The sequence below is a fragment of the Pogona vitticeps genome, chromosome 1 (assembly GCF_051106095.1).
Source record: "Pogona vitticeps strain Pit_001003342236 chromosome 1, PviZW2.1, whole genome shotgun sequence".
NCBI lineage: Eukaryota > Metazoa > Chordata > Lepidosauria > Squamata > Agamidae > Pogona > Pogona vitticeps.
Window position 1 is genome coordinate 158,001,493 of NC_135783.1, and position 22,451 is coordinate 158,023,943.

At 43.5% G+C, this 22,451-nt stretch overlaps 1 long non-coding RNA gene across 1 annotated transcript; it reads right to left on the reverse strand.

The window, feature by feature from the left end:
* Positions 1–1,410: 1,410 nt before the first annotated feature.
* Positions 1,411–13,318, reverse strand: LOC140708258 (uncharacterized). The gene is made up of 3 exons (XR_012088414.2): positions 11,125–13,318; positions 5,953–6,111; positions 1,411–1,853 (listed from the first exon to the last, which is right to left on the reverse strand). It is a non-coding gene; the product is annotated as an uncharacterized LOC140708258 (long non-coding RNA).
* Between the last annotated feature and the right edge of the window lie 9,133 nt (positions 13,319–22,451).

Sequence of the window (22,451 nt, forward strand, 5' to 3'; positions counted from 1 at the left end):
CACAACAAAAGACAAGTCCAGTTCCTCACAGAGCTAAGTCAATATTTAAAAGCACTCTAAATGAAGGTTCATTTTGTAAATGCTTTGCTCTTGTATTTGTTAAAAGGTCATTAGATGTAGCTCCATTCCTTGGTGTCTTATTAGAAAAAAAATCCCCCCTCTTTTTTTAATGCATTCATTGTAAATTCCTAAGAGATGAGGCTATAGCAAGCTGTTACAAACCATATAACACAGATATCATTAAAACAATGTGGGTCCCTGTTAAAATCAGAAACATTTAATTCTATTATAAAATGTGCTATAAAGCACACTATGCCATAATAACAAACAAGCAACGCCAATTCAACTTTCCTGAAATTCCCCCACTCCTTTTACTCTTGCTTTGAAAAAACAGATGTTGTAAGCTTTCAACCACTGTAGCCTGGCACTATATACTCAAAGGCTGAAATCTGATATTTAAAAAGAAGTGTTCCTATGCTAAATATCTCCATGGGGACCCAGAGTAGCAGAATAGGGGCTGAGCTTAGCAATATAAGTCTACACTCAGGAAGCACCCCAGTCTTGGAAATCACTGGTCCAAGATGGAGTGCATCTGAATCCCAAACTCCATCGGTGGCACAGTATTTCTCCATATGCAGAAGAGTAACAATTGGATTCAGCGTAAACAGAAGAGAAAGAATGTAAGGGAGGAAATGAGAACGCGAATGGATAGCAGGTTGATAGTTTTACTTCCCATACAGCTCTATATTATATATTAATTTTAGGCAGACATGTAATATATAGCAGAACTGATGCTCCTAATACTGTCCAGATAGTTCAAAGCTATATCAGTTCCATGCATCTGCACTGCCTCCATCTCTATTTATCCATAAAACCGTGTTTATCTGTACTGGAGTGGGCAGGTTGTGGCTTTCCAGATGTTGATAAATTGCAACGCCTATCAGCATTGTTCATAACAGCCAATTGTACGCAATCATGAGAGTTGCAGACTAACAACATCTGGAGGGACATATTCTCCAATCCTGAGCCAAGGACTTGTAATTATTTACTGTGAAACATACAAAAATGGACCAGAATCCTCTGCTCCAGGCATAATGGAAAAATATCCCCATCGGGTTTAATTAATTGAGTTGTTTCCCCTTCCCTCCGCTGCAGATCCTCAATGGAAGGCTAGCACTGAGTCCTGATGCCATGACCAGCTGTGGAATTTTGTCCATATCCCAGTGAAGTTCCAGACATCTCAGTCCAACCACTGTCAGCCAGTGCTGTTTGGCCATAGTAGACATAATATGCCCTTCTTAACCTGACAGCAATAAGCTTGGATGGATCATACTCAAGGTCTTTTAATATTAGAGCCCTTTAAAATAAAAGATGATCCTTAATATCCGATTATCCAACAACCCTGATGGCAGTAGAGACTGAATTGTAAAATGCTCTGAAGAGGGATCAATAGAATATATTTTGACATGCTGCCTGCCCATTGCAATTTCCATTAAGCAATTACAGTCATATCTCAAGTGGAGATGGACGTAAATTCTTGGTTTCCTTCTTGAAAAGATTCAGCCTAGTTAAAGTCCTGATGACTCAACAACAAGGCCATATGCTAGACAGAAGACCGAAATCTACGCTGAGAAAAGCCAAGGGAAAGCAGGTTGGTTTCTGGTATTTGTACTTGCTTAAACCCTATCCATTCCAGTATGTAAGTTATGTACATGTAACATACACCACTCGTTACATCATCCCTAAGCCAGGCCATTTCAGTTTAGGGCTGGGACAGCTGTGGGTCAGGTTTCAGATCTAGTAAAGAGCCTTCGATGATGTCAGGTTCAAGACTGTTCTCAACGTTGCTAAAGCTAGAGAAGTAAAAGAAGGGGAAAATCTTGGCATTAGAGCTTCTGCCTTATAGAAAGGAAGAAAAAAAAGAGGAGAAAAGTAATATTTTAACCTCACAAGAGAGAAAGTTGCCCTTCTGTAGTTTTCTATGCAGCAATAATTTATGTTATTGTAATATCATAATCATCATCTTACAACTGCAGAGCTGCAAGGGACCTTATGGTTCATTGAGTCCAGGCCCTGTCCAGGAGGCACAATAAAGAATCAAAATCTCAACCTCTGGATCAGCAATCAGAGACCTAAACCACTGAGTTGTCCAGCAGGTATAATGATTATTTTCAAAATTTCATAAATAAAAAACAAATATGCTAGCTATAGGCATCAAGAGATGATGGTAACGTGCTCTGAGTAGAAGACTTGGAACAGCTTCTAGTCTGGTTGAGAAGGCCAATTTGTGAGTGACAATCCCTTCCACACTGAAGAAAATACGATCTGTCCCCTGTCCAGCTCCCCGATTTTGCGACTTTCAGGACTGCCTCTTGCTGGACAAGGGTCTCATTAAATTGAGAGAAGCCGTGCTGCAGACAACGCATGATTTGGGAATTTACAACACTCATAATTTCTGTGGTCTGAAGCAGAAACTTCCCATGGAGATGGATAACACATTTGTAGTGAAAACTTTACCTGCTATTTCTGATGAAGCAGTGCCCAATGCCAAAGCAAGAAGCCACCAAATTCTGTTTAAGTGTTAACACTTAACTCCCACACCAATGTCCCAGTCCAGGTGCTTTAAAAAAAATCTATTATTGCCATTTCACTTAGCTTGTTTCTAGTTCTTCTTAATACATATTTTCTAGATCAAAACAAATGTTTGTGTTGTCCTCCATTTTTACTCTTTAAATTGGTTTAAAAGGAGCTTTTAGGAGTGATAGACAAAACAGACAGACAGGCCCCCTTCTAAATGTCTACAAAGTTACATACAGTGGTGCCTCGCTTAACAATTGCCCTGCATTACGACAAAATCGCTGTATGATGATCTTTTTGCGATCGCAATTGCAATCGCAAAACGATGGTCTAAATAGGGTTTTTTCGCTTTGCAATGATCAGTTCCCTGCTTCGGGAACCGATTCTTCACAAAACAATGGTTTTTTAACAGCTGATTGGCGGTTTCAAAATGGCCACCGGATGCTTAAAATGGCTCCCCGCTGTGTTTAGGGACAGACTCCTCGCTATACAGGCAGCAAAAATGGCCGCCGTATGGAGGATCTTCGCTGGACGGTGAGTTTTTACCCCACTGGAACACATTGAACGGGTTTCAATGCGTTTCAATGGGGTTTTTAATTTTGTTTTACGATGTTTTCGCTTAACGGCGATTTTCCTGGAATGGATTATCGTCGTTAAGCAAGGCACCACTGTACTATATACCAAATCATTTGTAATATTCTGTTCTCCAATTATAAAAGGAGACTGAACTTGATGAAGCCACACCATATGCTCACGGCAAATGTGGGAGAAATTCCAGTGATGTCCAATTATTTATCAGAAACTTATCAATTGTCATCGAGTTGTCAGCATTTGAGTCTTCTCTGAAAGATTTTGATGGACAGCAACACTTTATTCCTTTCCTCCCAAACTCTAGAATGGATTTCACCACCCAGTCTGGTTGCTATAAACCTCTTTGGGCTTACACAAAGATACCTTAATCCAGTGAGACTTCATTAAATAACATGTTCTGAGGATTTGGGGTTAGAAAAGGGGCAGTGAAAACATCACATCCTTGATGGACTGGAGGCCTTGAAGCAGACAAGTGGATATCTAGAGCAGTCCACAGAAAAGTCCCAATAGTATGAACTGGTAGAATTGGTGCCAAGGAGATTGGAGGTCTTTTGAATGTGTGAGTGGGAGAATAATATGCTAGAGCTCGGCCTGAACTCTATGTCTTCCTCATCCACCTTGGAGACTGTCCATAGGTGGGAATGGCCACTTGGAAAATACATGGTGCAACCCAGTGGGGCCATACCCTTGATGGGTCTAGGTTCCAGATACAGCAACAACAGAAGCCCCATTCACATTGGGAATGGAGGTGTCAGTCAGTGGCCAAGAAGATTACAGATCCCTTGGTGACTGGGATGAAAGGATATAAAAAGGAGGGAGAACTGCAGGCAGGGGAAGAATAAGAAAAGAGCAAGTTGGAAGAGTGGATCAATGCCCTAAGATCGGTGCATAAAATGCTGGCACACAGAGATCCCCTTGTATTTTGCTCAAGCACTCTTTGCTTCCCCTTGCCTCGTCCCAGAGCCTAATCCATGGAAGTATGGCGATTTCCAAGCAAGAACCTGCAATTGGTCTCCCAAAATGGCCATGTTGACACCAACTGAGTGACAGTTCTGGGAGAGACAACATCGGTTCCAACTTCTTCACAAGGTGGAGAAGAGTATTTGAGTGCAAGAGACATAGAAGGAGGGAGGCACATAAAGGGGGACCCTACTGCTGCCATCTTGCGGACTGTTCCAGAACAGCAGACCAGGAGGTGGTCAGATATGTGAAACCATTAGAAGTGTGAATAAGAGAGAGTGATCTGCTGGACTCAGTCTTATATTGTATCAGAACAAAGGCTGGTGTTTGAGCAGTGCAGTATGGACTGACACGCTGTTATTCTGAAGGCCCTTTGATGTCCCCCCTACCCATGGAATGCAGATAGAATTGTTTCTGCTTCAACAAAAGTTCCTTCCTGAATTCCTGATGGAATGCTAACTCAATCCCACTCTTGCTCTTTAAACAAAAACAAAAAACAAAAACAAATCCCCCCACATTTTAAAAACTAAGAGTAAAAGGCAGATTAATACAATGGGGAATTTTATGTACAATAGTTTAGAGCGTAACATGAACAAAATACCAGTTTCTAATAATTTTTTCAAAAGGAAAAATATGTAATTTAATGGCATGTATACCATCTAAAATAATGATGGGTCTAGGAAGTTTCATGTCAATCAGAATAATTTTTCAGTCCTGAAATTCTCCCATGTGGAGAGCCCAACTACAGTAAGTGCTCCAAAGAGTCCATGCATGTATAATTTAAGAGAGGGAGATGCATTAATATATTAAACTGAAGATGATAGAGTCACTATGATCACTGCAGGTCCCCAGATGCCCTTTAAAGCTAAAATTCCACAAATGCCTTGTCTGCCTTCCTATGTCCGTCCCCAAATAAAAGTGATCTTCAATTACAAGATACTTATTTGGATAAATGAAAGACAAAAAAAGAGGTTACTGTCATTTTATGGTATGGTAATCTCCATGTTCTCTAGACTCACAAACAGAGTATGGCTCAATAAGAAGCTGACGACACATACCAAGATCCAGGTCTATAGAGCCTGTGTCCTGAGCACACTCCTGTACTGCAGTGTGTCCTGGACTCTTTGTGCACGGCAGGAGAGGAAGCTGAACACCTTCCATATGCGTTGCCTCCGACGGATTTTTGGCATCACCTGGCAGGACAAAGTTCCAAACAGAGTAGTCCTAGAACGAGCTGGAATATTCAGCAAGTATACATTACTGAAACAGTGACGTCTACGTTGGCTTGGGCACATCGTGAGAATGGCTGATGGTCGGATTCCAAAGGAGCTCCTGTATGGAGAATTAGTGCAGGGAAATCGCCCCAGAGGAAGACCACAGCTGCAATACAAGGATATCTGCAAGCGGGATCTGAAGGCCTTAGGAATAAACCTCAACAGATGGGAAACCCTGACATCTGACCGTTCAGCCTAGAGGCAGGCAGTGCATCACGGACTCTCCCAATTAGAAGAGACCCTTGTCCAGCAGGCCAAGGCAAAGAGGAAGTCAAAAAAGCAGCAAAACCAGGGAGCTGGACAGGGGACAGATTGTATTTGTCTTCAATGCGGAAGAGATTGTCACTCTCGAATTGGCCTCTTCAGCCACACTAGATGCTGTTCCAAGTCCTCCATACAGAGCACGTCACCATAGTCTTTCGAGACTGAAGGATGCCTAACAACAACAATCTCCATATCAGAAAAAGTGAGACATTAAATTTGAATGACTCTTTTGGTAAACCACCACCACTGCAATGATGATTAATTAGAACCAGCTATAGAGCATTACCTAGAAGAAGATGGAGTCCTCACAGTTGAATGGTGGTAGACATTCTTGCTCTGATGCTGTGACTTCTTCTTATAGTCCCAGCCAAAGCAGAAGCTGTGTGCTTCAATAAAAGCCAAATGAGGGATTCACAGAATGACCAGTACCCCTTTACCTGTGGAACTAGAAAAAGAGAATGGACTTTACATCCCTTGATGATTAAGTTGATACCAATTTCTCTCTTCAAACTTGAGAGAAACAGCAGTTAAAATATGTAACAATATAATAGTACAATACAATAAATATAATTTAAATTGCATAACATCATTTAAATTGGCACACATATCTACAAATTTATGCTGGAAACATTGTGGTGAGTTTAGAACTTTCTATCATATGCTAGGATCCTGGGTCCCCTGAAAGCTAGTTTTTGGTCCCTGAAACATACCTAATTGCAACATGTCACAAGTCAACAAGATGTTTGGATCCATAGCTCTTGTACCAAGAAACCATGCCACTTCAGGCATGAATGTTCTGATGGTGGAGGTCAACACTCAAGTACATCATGTTTCAGGGTCGAGGCCCAACAACAGAACAGGGCACAGGAGGAGGTAAAAAACCCAGCAGTGGTGGGGGTAGGGACCCAGCCCCATTAAGGTTACAGTTTTGGAAGCATGGTTAAGTTCTTACCCCTGCAGAGACAATGCTACTTACCTCTTAGAAGGCTTTACGTATGGATTTAGGATCCCGTCAGTGGGTGAGCGCAGAGCATTTTTTGCGTGGAACCTCCAATCAGTGTGCGAGATGGAGGGTGTTGTCCAGGATAAGATAGATAAGGAAGTAAAAGAAGGAAGGGTGCTTGGCCCCTTCATAACGACTCCTTTGGAGAACCTGAGGGTTTCACCTTTAGGTATGGTGAGAAAGTGCGATGTGGGGGCTGAGCTGGCAAAATGCAATATAAAATCAGTGTTTCGAATTTTGCCAGTTCACCTGCTGGACTTTGACTTGTTGGGATTTCATTTTCAGGGACTTTTTTACATTGACACAGCTTTACCTATGGGCTGCTCGGTATCATGTGCTGCATTCGAGCAGTTCAGCTCATTTATTGAGTGGAAGCTCAGGAATAGGGTGGGCTGTAAGTCTACAGCCCATTATTTAGATGATTTCCTTTTCTGTGGAGAAAGGAATTCAGGAAGGTGTAGATTCATCTTAAATAGTTTTCAATTGATGGCAGAGGAGCTGGGTTTGCCCCTGGCAGAGGAAAATATGGAAGGACCAGTCACGTCCCTCACTTTCCTGGGTATTGACCTGGATACTGTGCAGCAGATGTCATGGTTGCCAGAAAACAAGTTAGCTGACCTTAGGATCAGGATAGCTGCACTACTGCAGAAGTGAAAGGTGTCTCTGCATGAGCTCCAGAAGATTGTGGGACACTTAAACTTCGCTTGCAGAGTGGTAGGACCCGCCGGCTATGCGATGCCATGAAGGGACTGCAACGACCATTGCAAAGGACTAAGGTCACATGCGGTATGAAAAAAGATCTACTGGTGTGGAGTCAGTTTTTGGCAGGGTTTAATGGGACTTTTTTTTGGAGAGGCGAAATTGGGCTGAAAGCAGACTTCCAGGTCCATTCAGATGCCATGGGTCCATTAGAGTTTGGAATGTATTTCAGAGGTAGGTGGTGTGCTGGCACGTGGCCCGATGATTGGCATCAAAATGGCATTACCAGGAATTTGACATTCCTAGAATTCTTCTCAATAGTTGGTGCACTTTGGCTATGGGCAGAGGAATTGTTAAATTCCATGGTACAATTTTGGTGTGACAAACAAGTGGTTGTTTATATCATAAACAACCTTACAGGTTCTGACACTGGTCAGGGCATTCACTTTACAGGCCCTGCAATTTAACATCCTAGTGCAAGCCCAGCATGTACCAGGTATAGAAAATAGACTAGCTGATGTGTTATCACGCCAACAGATCCTGTTCAAGGAGCTAGACCCTGGAGCCAAGGTGTTCCCAGAGGTTCTGCCCCCGGAGGTCTGGCAAATTGGCGTGAAGATGAGCAAGAGCAATAGGCTTGGCTCTGGCACCAAGGACTCGGAAGGGGTACTCGGTTGTGAGTACAGTGGTGCCTCGCAAGATGAATTTAATTCATTCCACGCTTAATGTTGTCTTGCGAAAAATTCATCTTGCGAAATGTGTTTTCCCATAGGAATGCATTGAAATCTAATTAATGCATTCCTATGGGCAAAAAAAGTCAGAACAAAGTCAAATTTGGTTTACAAAGGGTTTATTAAGTGCTCTTTAATGGCATACATATTGTGCAGATGATTTGAAAAATTTAATCAAAAAACTTTAACTTTTTAAACATCATAGAAAGACATTTAAAAATCAGCAAACATGAGGCAGGAACAAAAAACCAAAAACATTCTTCTTGTGAAGCACGGCCATAGGAACATTTGTCTTGCAAGTCATCAACCCCATTGCCAAAACCATTTGTCTTGTGAGTTTTTTGTCCTGCAAGGCATTTGTCTTGCAAGGCACCGCTGTATAGAGTTCCAGGAATTTAGGGAGCTGGTCAACCTGGAGCCAGTTTGGCCGGCACCAGTTGAACATCTGCAACAATTTATCATGTATTTGAATAGAAAGGTACTAGCACCTGGAACTATACAGGGCACGTTGTCAGCACTTGCCCTTTACGCTAAGGTTAACGGCTATCGTGATTACTTGGCAAATTACTGCATTAAAAAGATGATAGAAGGATGGTCCAAAGAGAAGGGTAGAATCCAGGATACCAGGGCCCCCATATCACCTGTGTTGTTGGAGCGCATTTGCAGGCAATGGGAGCTTTTGTGTAGGGATGAGTACGAAACAGTCCTATTTAAAGCGGCAGCATTATTGATGTTCTTTGGGGCCCTCAGAATTAGCAAGGTGGTTGCATCTGGAAAGAATGACAAGTCCAAGCTAACTCTGCAATGGCAGGACGTTAGGGTCGAAGATGGGAAGTTGCAAATCCTTATTTGGTGATCCAAGGCCAATGAGCTAGATAACTCGCCCTAGCGCGGTGCAGCATGGACAGCATCTGCCCTGTGAAAGCCATGATGGCATATTTGGAAATTAGGGAACAGGACCAAGGCTATTTCTTTAAACATAAGAATCATGTTTGGAATGGATAGGAATTTTTGACCTGCATCCTGATTGGCCCTTGGATGTGGGGATTTTTCACCTATCCCATACTGGAATCCCGGTGCTGCGGATGGTGCGATTACAGTGCTTGGGGGGAAAGATGCGCTGGGCCACTACCAGGCCCACAGTAATAAAGTAAAGATGGCTTGAGGTCAGGGGCTGGCCAGGTTATTGCTGTCTTTAAGGCCACGAGAACCTGGGGCCGGGGACTCGCCCATTTGTTGATTAAGGGGTACTTTGAGACCTCTGCGATTTACCTGTTTCTGCACTATGGCAGGCCCGCCTTTGCCAAAAGGTGGCAACATTGAATTGTGATTAATAAAGTGTGGCCCCTATTATAATCCATGTTATTTGTCTCGCATCTTTATTCCAGGGTGGGGAGGGCAATGACAATGGGGGAGGAGACCCAATTTTCCAGGCCACCCATTTGTGACTGGAACAGTGGCCCAGGTCGTGTGGGGGGCCTGGAGAGGATAGAGCAGTCATGTCATGTGCTCTCTGCTGACTCCTAGTGTAGGGAGAAATGAGAGAAAGCCAATGGTGGTTGGTGGCCTCCCATTGGCCAGTTGCAAATTCAACATTTTGTCCAGGACAGGCAGACCAGAGTGATGCAGTTTTCATTCTAGTCCGACTCCTCCGCCTATTAAAGCCTCTGAGGCTCCCCAGACAGTGTGTGGCACATCAGCCTTCCCTCCTTCCGGATGGATCCAGCTGGTGTTAGAGGTGGCAGGCAGGAGCCTGTCACTTCTGGGTGTGACGGGATCCCCTTAAGGGGAGCCAGGGATGGGGCATGGCCTGGCATAGCTCAGGGGCCAAAGACCTGGCTCTGTCCCCCAGTTGCCAATAAGGCACAGAGTGGCATACATCTGCATGGCCTCCAGGGAACTGTATTCCCTGGTGGTGGCCCTCAGCAAACCACTGATAGGTGGCGGTGGCATCAGGAGGCATTCATGTCTCTCAGTGCACTGGATCCACTCCCAATGCTGGGCCAGAAAAGCTGCCGCTGTGACCAATAAAGTCGTGTCTCTTCCTTCCAAAAGTTGGTCAGTGCATTGAATGCAATCAGAGCCTGCTCAGCCTTGAGCCAACAATAACAACACTCTGGTTGCTGAGAAGTAATGATCAACAAAACAAATTTCTTTTTAAAGAAATATAACCCAGCTGCCCAAAGTCAGATTTTATCTATCTTCCCTCCCTCCTTCCCTCCCTCCCTCCCTCCCTCCCTCCCTTCCCTCCGTCCTTGTGTTAGGGAAAAGGCAGGAAAAAAATTAAGGACAATATAGAAGAAAAACATTGATGATGTGATCATATAGGTGCCCCCTAAAAAGTGTGTGAACAAAAAGAAGGCTGTTCTATAGTAAAAGTCTTACAGGGAAGTACCTTTTGTCTCTCTCATTCCTGGTGACTAAACTAACAACTCCACTCTAAATTAACATTTGTTCTGTATAGCAGTGAAATATCAGTAAAACAAAACAGGCATAAATCTGAATATTGTTGCACTGAATGTTGATTTAACTGTGGATTTAGGAAAAGACAGCAGATAAACCAGGAACCAATCAAGTTGTGACCTTGTGAGCTGAATAAGGTATTGGCTGGAGAACAAAGGGGCATTTGAAATGCTAAGTTCTTACAGAAAATTGGGAAATATCTCCAGGGGTAGAGAGATGTTAGATGAAATAACAGTTGACAGGCATTGTAAAGAAAACAGAAACTGAAAACTCCCCGTAGATGGATCACTTGGTGAAATATTAAACCGTGGAAATGCTAATCTTGTCCATCATCCTAAATATAAAAATGGATTGCGTCATTTTTAATGTAGGAAAGTAACTAGTGACTAGAAGGTCTGGGATAAAAGGTTGAGTGGCACAGATGAGCCAAAATAACTGGAACTGGTACATCTTACTAAGGTCCTTCTCCAGTTGTTTCCCACCACCACCACCACCACCATGTACAAGCCAAAGAAGCCCACATTATAAAACAGATTAAAAAGTAACGAACTAAATCATCTACCTAGATGGTCAGCCTTAGCCAAAGTGCCCCAGGGTGGCCACTGCTTCATCACCAAAAGGGAGGGTATGGAGGACACTGGAAGATATTATTCACCAAAAAAAGAAAAAAGAAAAAAAAAGACAACAGTTTTGTATTAAATTTGCTCTTACTGATTTAAACCAGGATATGCAAATATAATGATTATGTTGTTTCATTGAAATATCTAGCTAGGCACCAATCAGTTATTTCAGAGGAATGGTCTGAACAGGGCTTTTAGACCTCACATCTGAAGTTCATTTAAAATTGCCATGCCCTATCCTTCTTGCCAAACACTAGTAGTTACATCAAGGCTTTTGGTTTATGTCTTTTCTTACAAAACAACACTTTTTTGAATGACATTATTTTTAAAAAGAGAGAGAGAGATGAGTGATTCTATCTATTTACCAATCAAAGCACTGATTATATATGAAGATGTAACTCCATAAATTCATTATTCATCATAGCCTAGTCTTAACTTCTACCAATGTGATGTGGGAGCTTTTTCTTTCTCCCTCCACCTCAGCTCTGCAAAGCCCAGCCAGAGGAAGAGTTCTGTGGGACTCAAAAGTCAGCTTGTTTTTAGAATTTTTTGGTCTCATAAAGGCATCACCTGGTAGCCACCATGGTATAGTGTTAGAACGAGAAGACTTGGGTTCAAATCACTGCTCAGTGATAGAAAATCAGTGGGTGATAACATTGGTAAAACTACTTCCTAAATATCTCACATATATTTAAAATTTTATTACAGTTTCTGTAACTCAACCTGCAGGTATGACCTTGTCAAAATAAAGATAACTTATAAAGGTAAATCCTGTCTTACAGCCATTAACATCTCTTCTGCTTAATCTGACAAAGAATTACATTAGCTGCTCAAGATGTTCTTCACCTGCAGTTGAGAAACCATCAGGAACATTTTTTGAAGAGACAAGGCCCAAGCCTATGGAAAACAAAGCATCTTCTGCTTTGATGGGGTTCCATTCTGGTTTCATTCTGCACTCTGGAAGATTTGGTATTTTAAAAACACTAAGGATTCCAAAGATTTTTGTACATATTTCATTCATTCTTTCAGGTCAGTGAGAAATTTGAGGGGATAGGTCTTTACAAGTGTGGTGTAGAAGAAAAAAGTGAAAGACTGGGACCCGGTTTAAATCACCTCAGTTGTGGAAACCCATGGGAGGGGGTGGATAAGCAAAAGTAAACCACCCCTTGAACATCTTACATATTTTAGAAACCTTATTTTGTTGTTTAGTTGTTAAGTCGTGTCCGACTCTTCATGATCCCATGGACCAGAGCACGCCAGGCCCTCCTGTCTTCCACTGCCTCCCGGAGTTTGGTCAGATTTGATGACACTGTCCAACCATCTCGTCCTCTGTCGTCCCCTTCTCCACTTGCCTTCACACTTTCCCAACATCAGGGTCTTTTCCACGGAGTCTTCTCTTCTCACGAGATGGCCAAAGTATTGGAGTCTCAGCTTCAGGATCTGTCCTTCCAGTTTCTGTCCATGGGGTTTTCTTGGCAAAGATACTGGGGTGGCTTGCCAGTTCCTGCTCCAGGTGGATCTGTCCATCTTGGGTGTCTCTGCACAGCATAGCCCCTTCTCCACGACAAATCAGCAATCCATGAAAGGGAGAAAACTTATTAGGGTTGCCTTAAATCAGAAGGGACTTGACAGCTCATAGGAACAACAGAAGTGACTTGACTGCTCATTATAACAATACCACAACAAAATATTCTATAGTATGGCATATGTATGTATAAATGTGAAATACCTATGATTAGCTGAGAAGGATGGACTCTATAACTTTACTCAAAGTAGGATTGTGCCGGGCTTACTTTCATCCCTTTCATCTTTCACCCTGGAGATATGTATAAATACAAATAGGATGAGCAGTCAATGTGTCTGATGAACTGGATTTTTAATTTTGCCAACACACTGAAACAGACAAACATGGATACGTTATTGGAAACTCTTGCAAAGAAGCAAGTATATTGTGAGGCTGCATCTGCAACACTTTCCTCTCAGTGTGCACAAGACATCTATTACTTCATTCTTGGCAGATGAAGGGAAGGAAGCCAAGTGTAGCAACCTCCACTCGTAGTTGTTCAAACTGGGAGGGATTCAATGGCAAGTCATTCACTGAGCACCTAGAGGAATCTCTTGGATGAATGGCAGCTGACCCCAGTTGTCCCTTGGTAGCTAGCCAATGTGAGGATCAATGGTATGGCAGCTACCCTTGGGCTACGACAATAGCACTGCATCCACTATCAAGGCTGAATCAACCCAACTGCTTTGTGCATAGCTTGGATAAGTAGCAAGCAGGCTGCAACCAATTCAGCCCTTGAAGTCAAGGTGGTTTTTCTCCTCCAGGGGTGTAGCATAGGTTGCCAGTACCCAGGGCAAGGGAAGTATTGTGGGGCGTGGGTCACGTGCCAGCTCTGTGATGCAATGAGTGGGTGGTGTGGTGCATAGGGGTGGGGTAGGGTGGGAGAAGCCCCCGGGGTGGTGCCATGAAGTGGCCACAGAGCTGCCTGAGGTCCATGCTAGTGGCAGTGGCAACAGTGGTGGGCCTGGTGCCCCCGGTGGCTTAGCTTGCACCCAGGGCAACCGCCCCTGTAGCCGCCCCCCTCCATGGTGCACCACTGTGCCCCTCCCAGCTTTGTCCTGAAGATCAGGAGCACAAACAGTTTCTTAGTCCAAGGTAATCTATTTTTCTTGTTGCAGATGATAGCGAGTTAACTAGCATTTGGGTATTATTTATGGAACTTACATAAATGTTGACTCACCAAATCCCCACTGATTCAACAGACCTACTCTCGTTGCAACATACGACTGGATTATGTTTGCCTTTAAGCATTGTCATGTAACTGGAGGGAATCTTCAAACAATGTCAAGGGGGCCTTCCTCACTGGGGACCAGATTGTCTGTTGTGTCGTGACAATATTTGCAGACACAGATATTTCATGTTGCTTTGCCTTGATGAGCTCCGTATTCCGAAAGGCATAATGGATATTGGCTGACATCACCACTTTTAGCCTGTTGTTGCCAGCCTCACATGACCTCTCAGGGCTGCCATGGTTTCATTCTTTCAAGCACCTTGTGGACATTAGCAGTTGAATCAGCAGAGATTGTCACTGGCAGAGGAGGAACATATCTCTCGATGTATTCAGTCAAGGACAGAGTTCTAGAGAAGTTACTCTACCCATGCTACTTTTCATGCTGCTCTCTATAACCCATCACCTTAGCTAATACAATACACATTTCACATTAGGGTTGTTGTTGTTGTTGTTGTTGCAGTGCACTAATATTCTTCGGGAAATACACACTTTAGGACTGATAGCACTTTTTTAAAAAAAGTAATGCTCTCCCCTCCTTTTAGCCCCATAGGCTGTGGTGTTGCTCTGCCTTCCTTTTCCTCCGTCAACTGGCTGGTACAGGAGGAAGAAGAATGACACATTTTGACACCAGTATTTCTGCAGATTGGTCTATGGATCAGGCTGGCATGGGTACACTGCATTACGTCTGCATGGCACTCCAATTTTAGCCTCTAGTGAACTAAATTATGGGGGGGATATATTTCTTGTGGTGGGCCACCGGCATAATCAAACAAAGGGACTTAACGGAATTTGTGAACAGAAGGTAAAGTTCTTTTACACCACCATAAGAACTAGCCGGTGCTTGCTAGAGATGAATCCATAGGAACCCAAGACCAGTTTTACATCCACTCTTAAAAACACTTGACATTTTTATGAGCAGAGAGTGAATGAAAGATCTTGTCAGATTCTACACCCCAAAGAGAACAGGAAATAGCAGTTGAGAGTTTCTAACATGACAAAGAAATGCTTACATGAGTTGAAAATTAAGGGATTGGACCTTATTGAGTGGTGATCTTATATTATAAAAATTGATTAAGCACTAATTAGACATTTTGAAGAGAAAAAGAAGATTGGGCTCAATCCTATCCTGCCATAAATCTCTTTTATGCTGCTCCTTACATCTTTGGCAGCCTCTGTCATGAAATTATGGGATTCCTTTGTCTGTGTAAAGTTCTCACAAAATTTGGAGCAGAGAATGTCTCAGCATGACTATCAGGAACTACGCAGCAGAATTTAGAACAGGACGGAGGAAACATCATGTCTTTCAACAATAAGAGAGAGAGAGAGAGAGAGAGAGAGAGAGAGAGAGAACTACACAAATAAGAAATTGAACAAATGCATGAAGTTTATCATGCTTTTATTTTTGAAGCCAGTGAATCCCATTATTGTTATAAAGGGCTGGGGCTCTGCTGTGAGTGATGCATTTCAAAGAAGTAGAAGATAATTCACAATTTTAACTAGAAGCCTTGAAAGAATAAAGTTTAGGGTTTAGTGAGAGCAGAGCCAGAACTGATGCATTAATCTTTATATCAAGAGATTGTAAGGGAAAGCACTGGACTTTGTACCCCATTTGAGTGGGCCAAAGAGGTACAGCTTATGAACATCCTCCACAATTACTCCAGACCACAGGCTGTTTGAAATGCCAAACTCAAAATAGACACATTCCTTCCATTTTAAAATCCATCAACCCTGTCTTAATCACCTGTCCCTGTAACCTTCCAATGGATTGATAGTCGACTTTCTGCTGTGTGGGAATTCTTTTTTAACATAGATATGGAATCCTGGAAAATCACAGTTCTATATCACACGAGGTACCTACGTTAGTAGATGTTACCTCTTGAGAGCATTGAGGCTGGGGAGAAAGGGATATCATGGAGAAGATAAGACCAGTGTGTACTGGAGCTTTGTTTGCAACCTCACATGCTATCTGTAGTTTGTGTGACTGGGAGGGACTTTACCAGGCTGAGGTGATTGCCTATATATTCAGTACTAACTAATCATTCCTTCAAGCCTTTAAATTCAAAAGAGAGACTCACTTCTCTACTGAATGTTTTCCCCCCCTCTCTTTTCTCAGCCGGTGACAATTGTTTGCTATTGATCAGATAGTTGCTAAGTATGTGTGAAGTAAAGAAAGCATCATAAAGAATACTGTAATTTCAAGCAACTGTAAGTAAATATATTCTTTTGTGCTTTCTCCTACAAATGTCTACGTGAGTTATGGAGGCTTCAAGTGCCAGTTAATGAGAAAGGGGTGGATTCTAGGAAACTAGCAGCTATTCTCCTCAATGGATCTCTGTTAGAGATGGGCACAAATCAGAAAAAAATGTTAATTCATTTTAATTCATGATTTGTCAAGGCTGGCAAATCACAAATTACAAATTTATTATTTTTTTCTCGTGAACTGATGAATTGGTTCATTGTTTACTTTAAAACCTGATAAAACAGCCCACAAAGCACCCAGAAACACCAAAATCGTAGGGAAGCTTTCTCTGACTCTCCTCTACAAGCCCTGTATGAGGCATCCAGGTTATACATCGACAAAGTACATCCCACCAGAAAAGTGCCCTTTAGCAGTTGGCTTAGGGAAATCCCCAATCTGCACCATGTAGGGGCTGTATAGCCAAACAAAATGATGAATCAAAAAGCACTAAAAATTCATTGATTCATGATTCATCAGGGGTGCTGATTCATATGAATACGAATCAATGAATTAGTGATTTTTGAATGAATTTGGTTATACATTTTCAAATTTGTGCTCATCTCAAATCTCTGTACAGTGGTGCCTCGCACAACGAGTGCACCGTAGAGCGATGAATTCGCTCTACGGTGACGCTTTTGCGATCGCTAAAGCGATCGCACAACGATGGCCCCAATGGGCGAAAATCGCAGAGCGAAGGGCGGTAAGCTGCTCGCTTACCGACCTTCGCTTTGCGACCCGCCGATCAGCTGTTCGGCGGGTCAAAAATGGCCGCCGGAACAGCCGAAAGGGGCCGGGGTGCAGCGTTTTCGCGCCCTTGGTAAGCAAGGGGAGCGCGCGAAAACGCTGCCGGAAGCCCCAAAATGGTTGCGCGCAGCCCCTTTCGGCTGTTCCGGCGGCCATTTTTGACCCGCCGAACAGCTGATGGCAGCCATTTTGGCGCCCTCGTTCTGCGAGGGGAGGGCGCGAAAATGGCTGCCGCCTATGGAGGAACTTTGCTGAACAGTGAGTTTGAAAGCCATAGGAACGCATTGAACAAAGTTCAATGCGTTTCTATGGCTTTTTCCCTCCCGCACAGCGATGTTTCCCACAGTGAAGGTTAATCCGGAATGGATTAACCTCGCTGTGCGGGGCACCACTGTACTTTTACTACATAGCAAAAGGGGATTTTATCAGAAATTAAAAACACTGCAACAGTGAACAACATTACATGGGGTAAAAACCTCTGGATAGACATCTTAATATCACACATTGTATGAAATCTATACAATGTTTTTATTAAAAAGAATTAGGGCCTTTCATTTAAGTAGAGAAGTCCGATCTACATACTTGAAAGAATGTCTATGCAGATTAAGTTTGCCAGCTGAAACAAAGGTTTCTATTCCTTTCTCTGCCTTGAAAAGTTTAAGCAGTCATTGCAGAATCAATAGCTTTTGCTGATACTGCCATAGAACATCGTGATTTCTCTTCTAGAACCTTGCCTGGCACTCCAACACACATAGCAGTAAATTATCATCATGTCTCCACAGATAACACTGACCCATTGTGCAATGTGGACTCTGAAGTGGCACAGGAATAATGCTATGCAAATCCCTGAACAGAAATATCCTAGCAGTGGGTTCTAGGGAGGTCAATGCATTCAGATGCCTTTTTAAAGTGCTGTAGAAGTGCTGTTAAGTGTATCATCATCAAATGGTAAGCTTACGGATAATTCCAACACACCATTTTCCAGCTTAGAGATTGCAAACAGGTAACCATCCAGATGCCTCTTCCAAACATAACCGTTCAAAAGAATGCTTTACATGCTTCTAATAACACCCTAGACTAAAGATGATTTTCTGTAGTATTTCAGTTATGCATCACTTAATTATTTGCCAGCTAATTGCACTTACCTTCTTGAATATCCCCAAGTAACAGGAGCATTGGCGTCTCTTTGCTCATTGGGCCATGAAGGAAAGTTGTTCAATAGCACATCCTTTCTGGTACCTTCTGTGACAAACCCAGACCTACTGGGATATGCCACAGTTTCACTAAGCTGCCACCAACCATTCCCTGTAAGGAGTCACACAGACCAGGAATGGATTTTTAACAAATAAAGGAATAAGGTTTATTTAAATAACACACAGGGAAAATAAAATGATCAAGTGAATAAGATGCAGTAATGTGGCTTAGTCTCAATCATACATACACCAGTTTGGTTCACACAGAACACCTTTCACTAAAGCACAGACCCTGAACCTATCAGTTCTGGCTACCCATACAGACACCTGAACCTATCAGGTTGGTACTGACTGACACACAGTAGTACCCTGTCTGACACACAGACTCCCACACCAGCTTCTTCTTCCCAGCTTCTCCTCTTCTAAACTTCTCCACACAGGCTTCACATATATATACAGTACAGCCCCTCCTCCTGATGTCCCGCCTTCCACTCCCCATAGGATGGAACTTTCCCTCCAAACCCATGACAGACAGGTAACATCAGTGCTGTATGTAACACCTCCCCTCTTTATAAGTTGTTTTGTAGGGGGAAAGCTAAGGTGCTTTTCTCCAAAAAACAATCTGGATCCAAAACATACAAAAACAGTTATACATTACCATACAATACCATACTTACTCTAGGATAAACATATCAATTAGGCATTTAAACTTTTACCATTTACAATACATCAAGTTACCTTTATTCATACAAACCAGGCATATTTAATAACCAGATACATTTAACCTTTGGTCACCAAAATATATACATAGTCCATGTTTCTTTCGCCGTCTTCATTCTTCAGGTCTTCTTGACAAGGCGTCAGCAACACAGTTCACTGACCCTCTGACCACCTTCACTTCAAAGTCATAGTCTTGCAGGTTTAAAGCCCACCTCATAAGTTTACTATTGTGGGTTTTCATTGTCTTTAACCACTGCAGTGGTGAATGGTCAGTGCACAGAATAAAATGTCTTCCCCAGATGTAAGGCTTGGCCTTCTGGATCGCGTAGACTATGGCCAGGCACTCCTTTTCCACGGTTGCCAAATGTCTCTCACCTTTCTGGAGTTTCCTACTCAGGTAGGACACTGGATGCTGGTCACCATTCTCATCCTCCTGGCAAAGAACTGCTCCTACCCCGCTGTTAGACGCATCGGTGTAGATGATGAACTCCCGGTCGAAGTCTGGAGCACGCAGCACTGGATAATTGATGAGGGCCTCCTTCAACCTCTGGAACGCCTCCTCACAGTCGCTGGTCCACGGGATGCGGTCATCAGTCTTCTTCCTCGTCAGATCGGTCAGCGGAGCCGCAATCTCGCTAAACCTCGGGATGAACTTTCTGTAGTAGCCCACCAACCCAAGAAATGATTTGACTTTTTCTTGGTGTTGGGTCTAGGCCAATCACGAACTGCTTCTATCTTGGCCTCTAGGGGTTTGATCACTCCTCCCCCTACTTTGTGACCCAAGTATTTTATTTCTGGGCTACCCAGCTGCAGTTTGTTCTCTTTGCAGAGCCTAGGCCAAAGCACTTCCTCCCCTGGATTAAAGTGCCTCTCCCTGGCTTGCTGGTCATCCCAAGCTTTCTTTCTGACCTTTTGAGCTTGCAGGGTCTCTGCTGCTAGCTCTAGGTTTCTCTTTAGGTCATTCCTTAAAGAGTCTATATATGTCACAACATCTTGTGGGTCATCCTGGGTGATCTGCTCCCAATTTTGTTTGATCAAATCAAGTGGCCCTTTCACCCTTCTCCCAAACAAAAGTTCAAACGGACTGAACCCGGTACTGGCTTGTGGCACTGATCGATAAGCAAACAAAAGGGATTGCAGCTTCTGGTCCCAATTGTTTGGATTCTCTGCCAAGTAAGCCCTAATCATGCGCATCAGAGTCCCATTGAACTTCTCCGTTAACCCATTACTTTCAGGGTGATAGGCAGTGGTTTCCTTGTGTTTAATTCCACAGATTTGCCATAACCGTTTCATGAGCTTCGATGTAAACGATGCGCCCAAATCTGTGATTATTTCTGAGGCAAATCCCATCCTGGACATATACCCCACCAAGGCATCTGCCACTGTGTTAGTTTTAATGTTAGTCAAGGGAATGGCTTCAGGGTACCTCGTGGCATGGTCCACAATGGTGAGAATGAACCGGTTCCCCCTCTTTGTGGCCTTGGGCAAAGGTCCCACAATATCCACCCCTATACATTTGAACGGGGTGTCAATCACAGGCAAAGGGCACAACTTTGCTTTGGTCCTGTCACGGTTATTCCCCTGCCTCTGACACACATCACATTGTTTACAGAACTCCTTGATCTGCTTCCCTATTTCAGGCCAGTAAAAATTCTGTGTAATTCTCTGTTGTGTTTTGTTCACCCCTAAGTGCGCAGCAAACATGTCAGAGTGCCCCCTTTTTAAGATCATGGGGCGATACTTTTCAGGTACCACTAGCTGACTTCTGATCCCATCTCCCCCTTTTGAGATATTCCTCAGGGTCTCTCTATATAAAATCCCCTTTTCCTCACAAAATCTCACTGGGGTTTCAGGTGTTAGCTGGGTGTCTGTCACCTGTTCAAAACACTTTTGGAGAGTGGCGTCTGCCTTTTGCTCTTGGCCAAATCGGCTGTCTGTGGTTAAGGTTTCCACCCCAGTTTCTGAACTCCCCTCTGCTTCCGTCTCGGGCTCTCCAATACCCCCTTGAACTGTCCCCGTGGTGGCTTGTGAGCGTGTAATCACTAGCACCCGTTTCACATGTTCAGCCAGGTCATTTCCCACGAGCACGGCTGCTGGCAGAGTCGATGAAATCGCTAGCCGCCAAACTCCCCTCCAGCCTTGAAAGCTCACAGGTACCTCAGCTACTGGCAGCGAGATCACCTGTCCCTCAATCCCTGCCACCTTCATGCTCTCATTTGGGATTATATATTCCCTAGGGATAATATCTGGATGGCACAGGGTCACCTGGGAACAAGTATCCCTTAGCCCCCTATACTGATGGTCAAGTATTCCTACGTCCACTCCTGCGGTTTCAAACAACTGCGAATCTGTTCTCACTAGCAAGCAGCGCTTGACCTCCACAAGAGGACCATTTTCCTCAGCCTGATCAGCAGATGTAACTGTTCCAGATTGAGTAGCCATGGCAACAGGCTCCCTCAGTGACAAGGAGCTTTGCTCTTTCTGGACACAGAACACAGCTTTTGGCTTGGTTCCACTCAAATCATGAGGCACATTTCCTTTTAGCTGCTTTAATTTCTCACACTCTGAGATTAGATGGCCCTTTCCTTGACAGAAATAACATTTTCTGCTGTATTTTGAGTCTTTCTCATCTTGTTTTGGTTTTCCCTCCAAAATCTGAGGTCTTGGTTTCGTGTCTGAGGGCTTCCCTTCACCATGGGCCCCTCCCCCTTGCTGGCTTCTCCCTGGTCCCTGAGAGTACTTGCTGTAGGTCTCTTTAGGTTTGCTTATAGATTTCCCCTCACCTAAGGGCTTTCTTATTTGGGAAATAAAATCTGCGATCTCGGCCGCCTCTGCCACAGATTTCGGTTTCCTTTCCCTCACCTGGAACTTCAGTTCCCCATGCAGGACTGAATAAAACTGTTCCAGCGCTATCAGGTCTTTGAGCTGCTGGAAGGTCTCTGTTCCCTCCTGAGATAGCCATTTCTCTAGCAGCCTCACCAGTTGGGCCCCCACTTGGGTAAAAGTCTGCTCTGGTTTCTTGGTGAGTGACCTGAATCTTTGCCTCAGCTGTTCCGCATTTATCCCATGTCTGGCAAACACCAGTTTTTTAAACTCTGCAAAATCTTTCATCAGTTCCTCTGGCATCTCTGCATAGACTTCTGCCAGGCTGCCACTGATTAAAGATCGCATGATGGTCATCTTCTCAGTTTCCCTTACTGAGAAGTCCACAAACGCTCTTTCCACTAGGGAAAAGAACACCTCAGGGCAATCCCCCTTGTGGTACACAGGGAATTTCTTCAGGTCAGTTTTAGACAATTGGCCCCCCTCAGAATCCCTATTGTTATTATTGTTCTGATTCATCAGTTCCAATTTTCTTAACTCAAACGCCATTTTCTCTCTCTGCAATTCCAGTTCAAATTGTCTCTGTTTCTCCCTTTCCCTTTGCTCCATTTCAAATTGCCTTTCCCTTTCCTCCCTTCTTTCTCTCTCTAATCTTTCCTCCATTTCCCTCACCCTCAGTTCATGCTGTTGGGCTATGAGCATTTTCCTGAGTTCTGGGTTCTGTTCTCCCGTGCTCTCATCCTGCACTGAGCCAA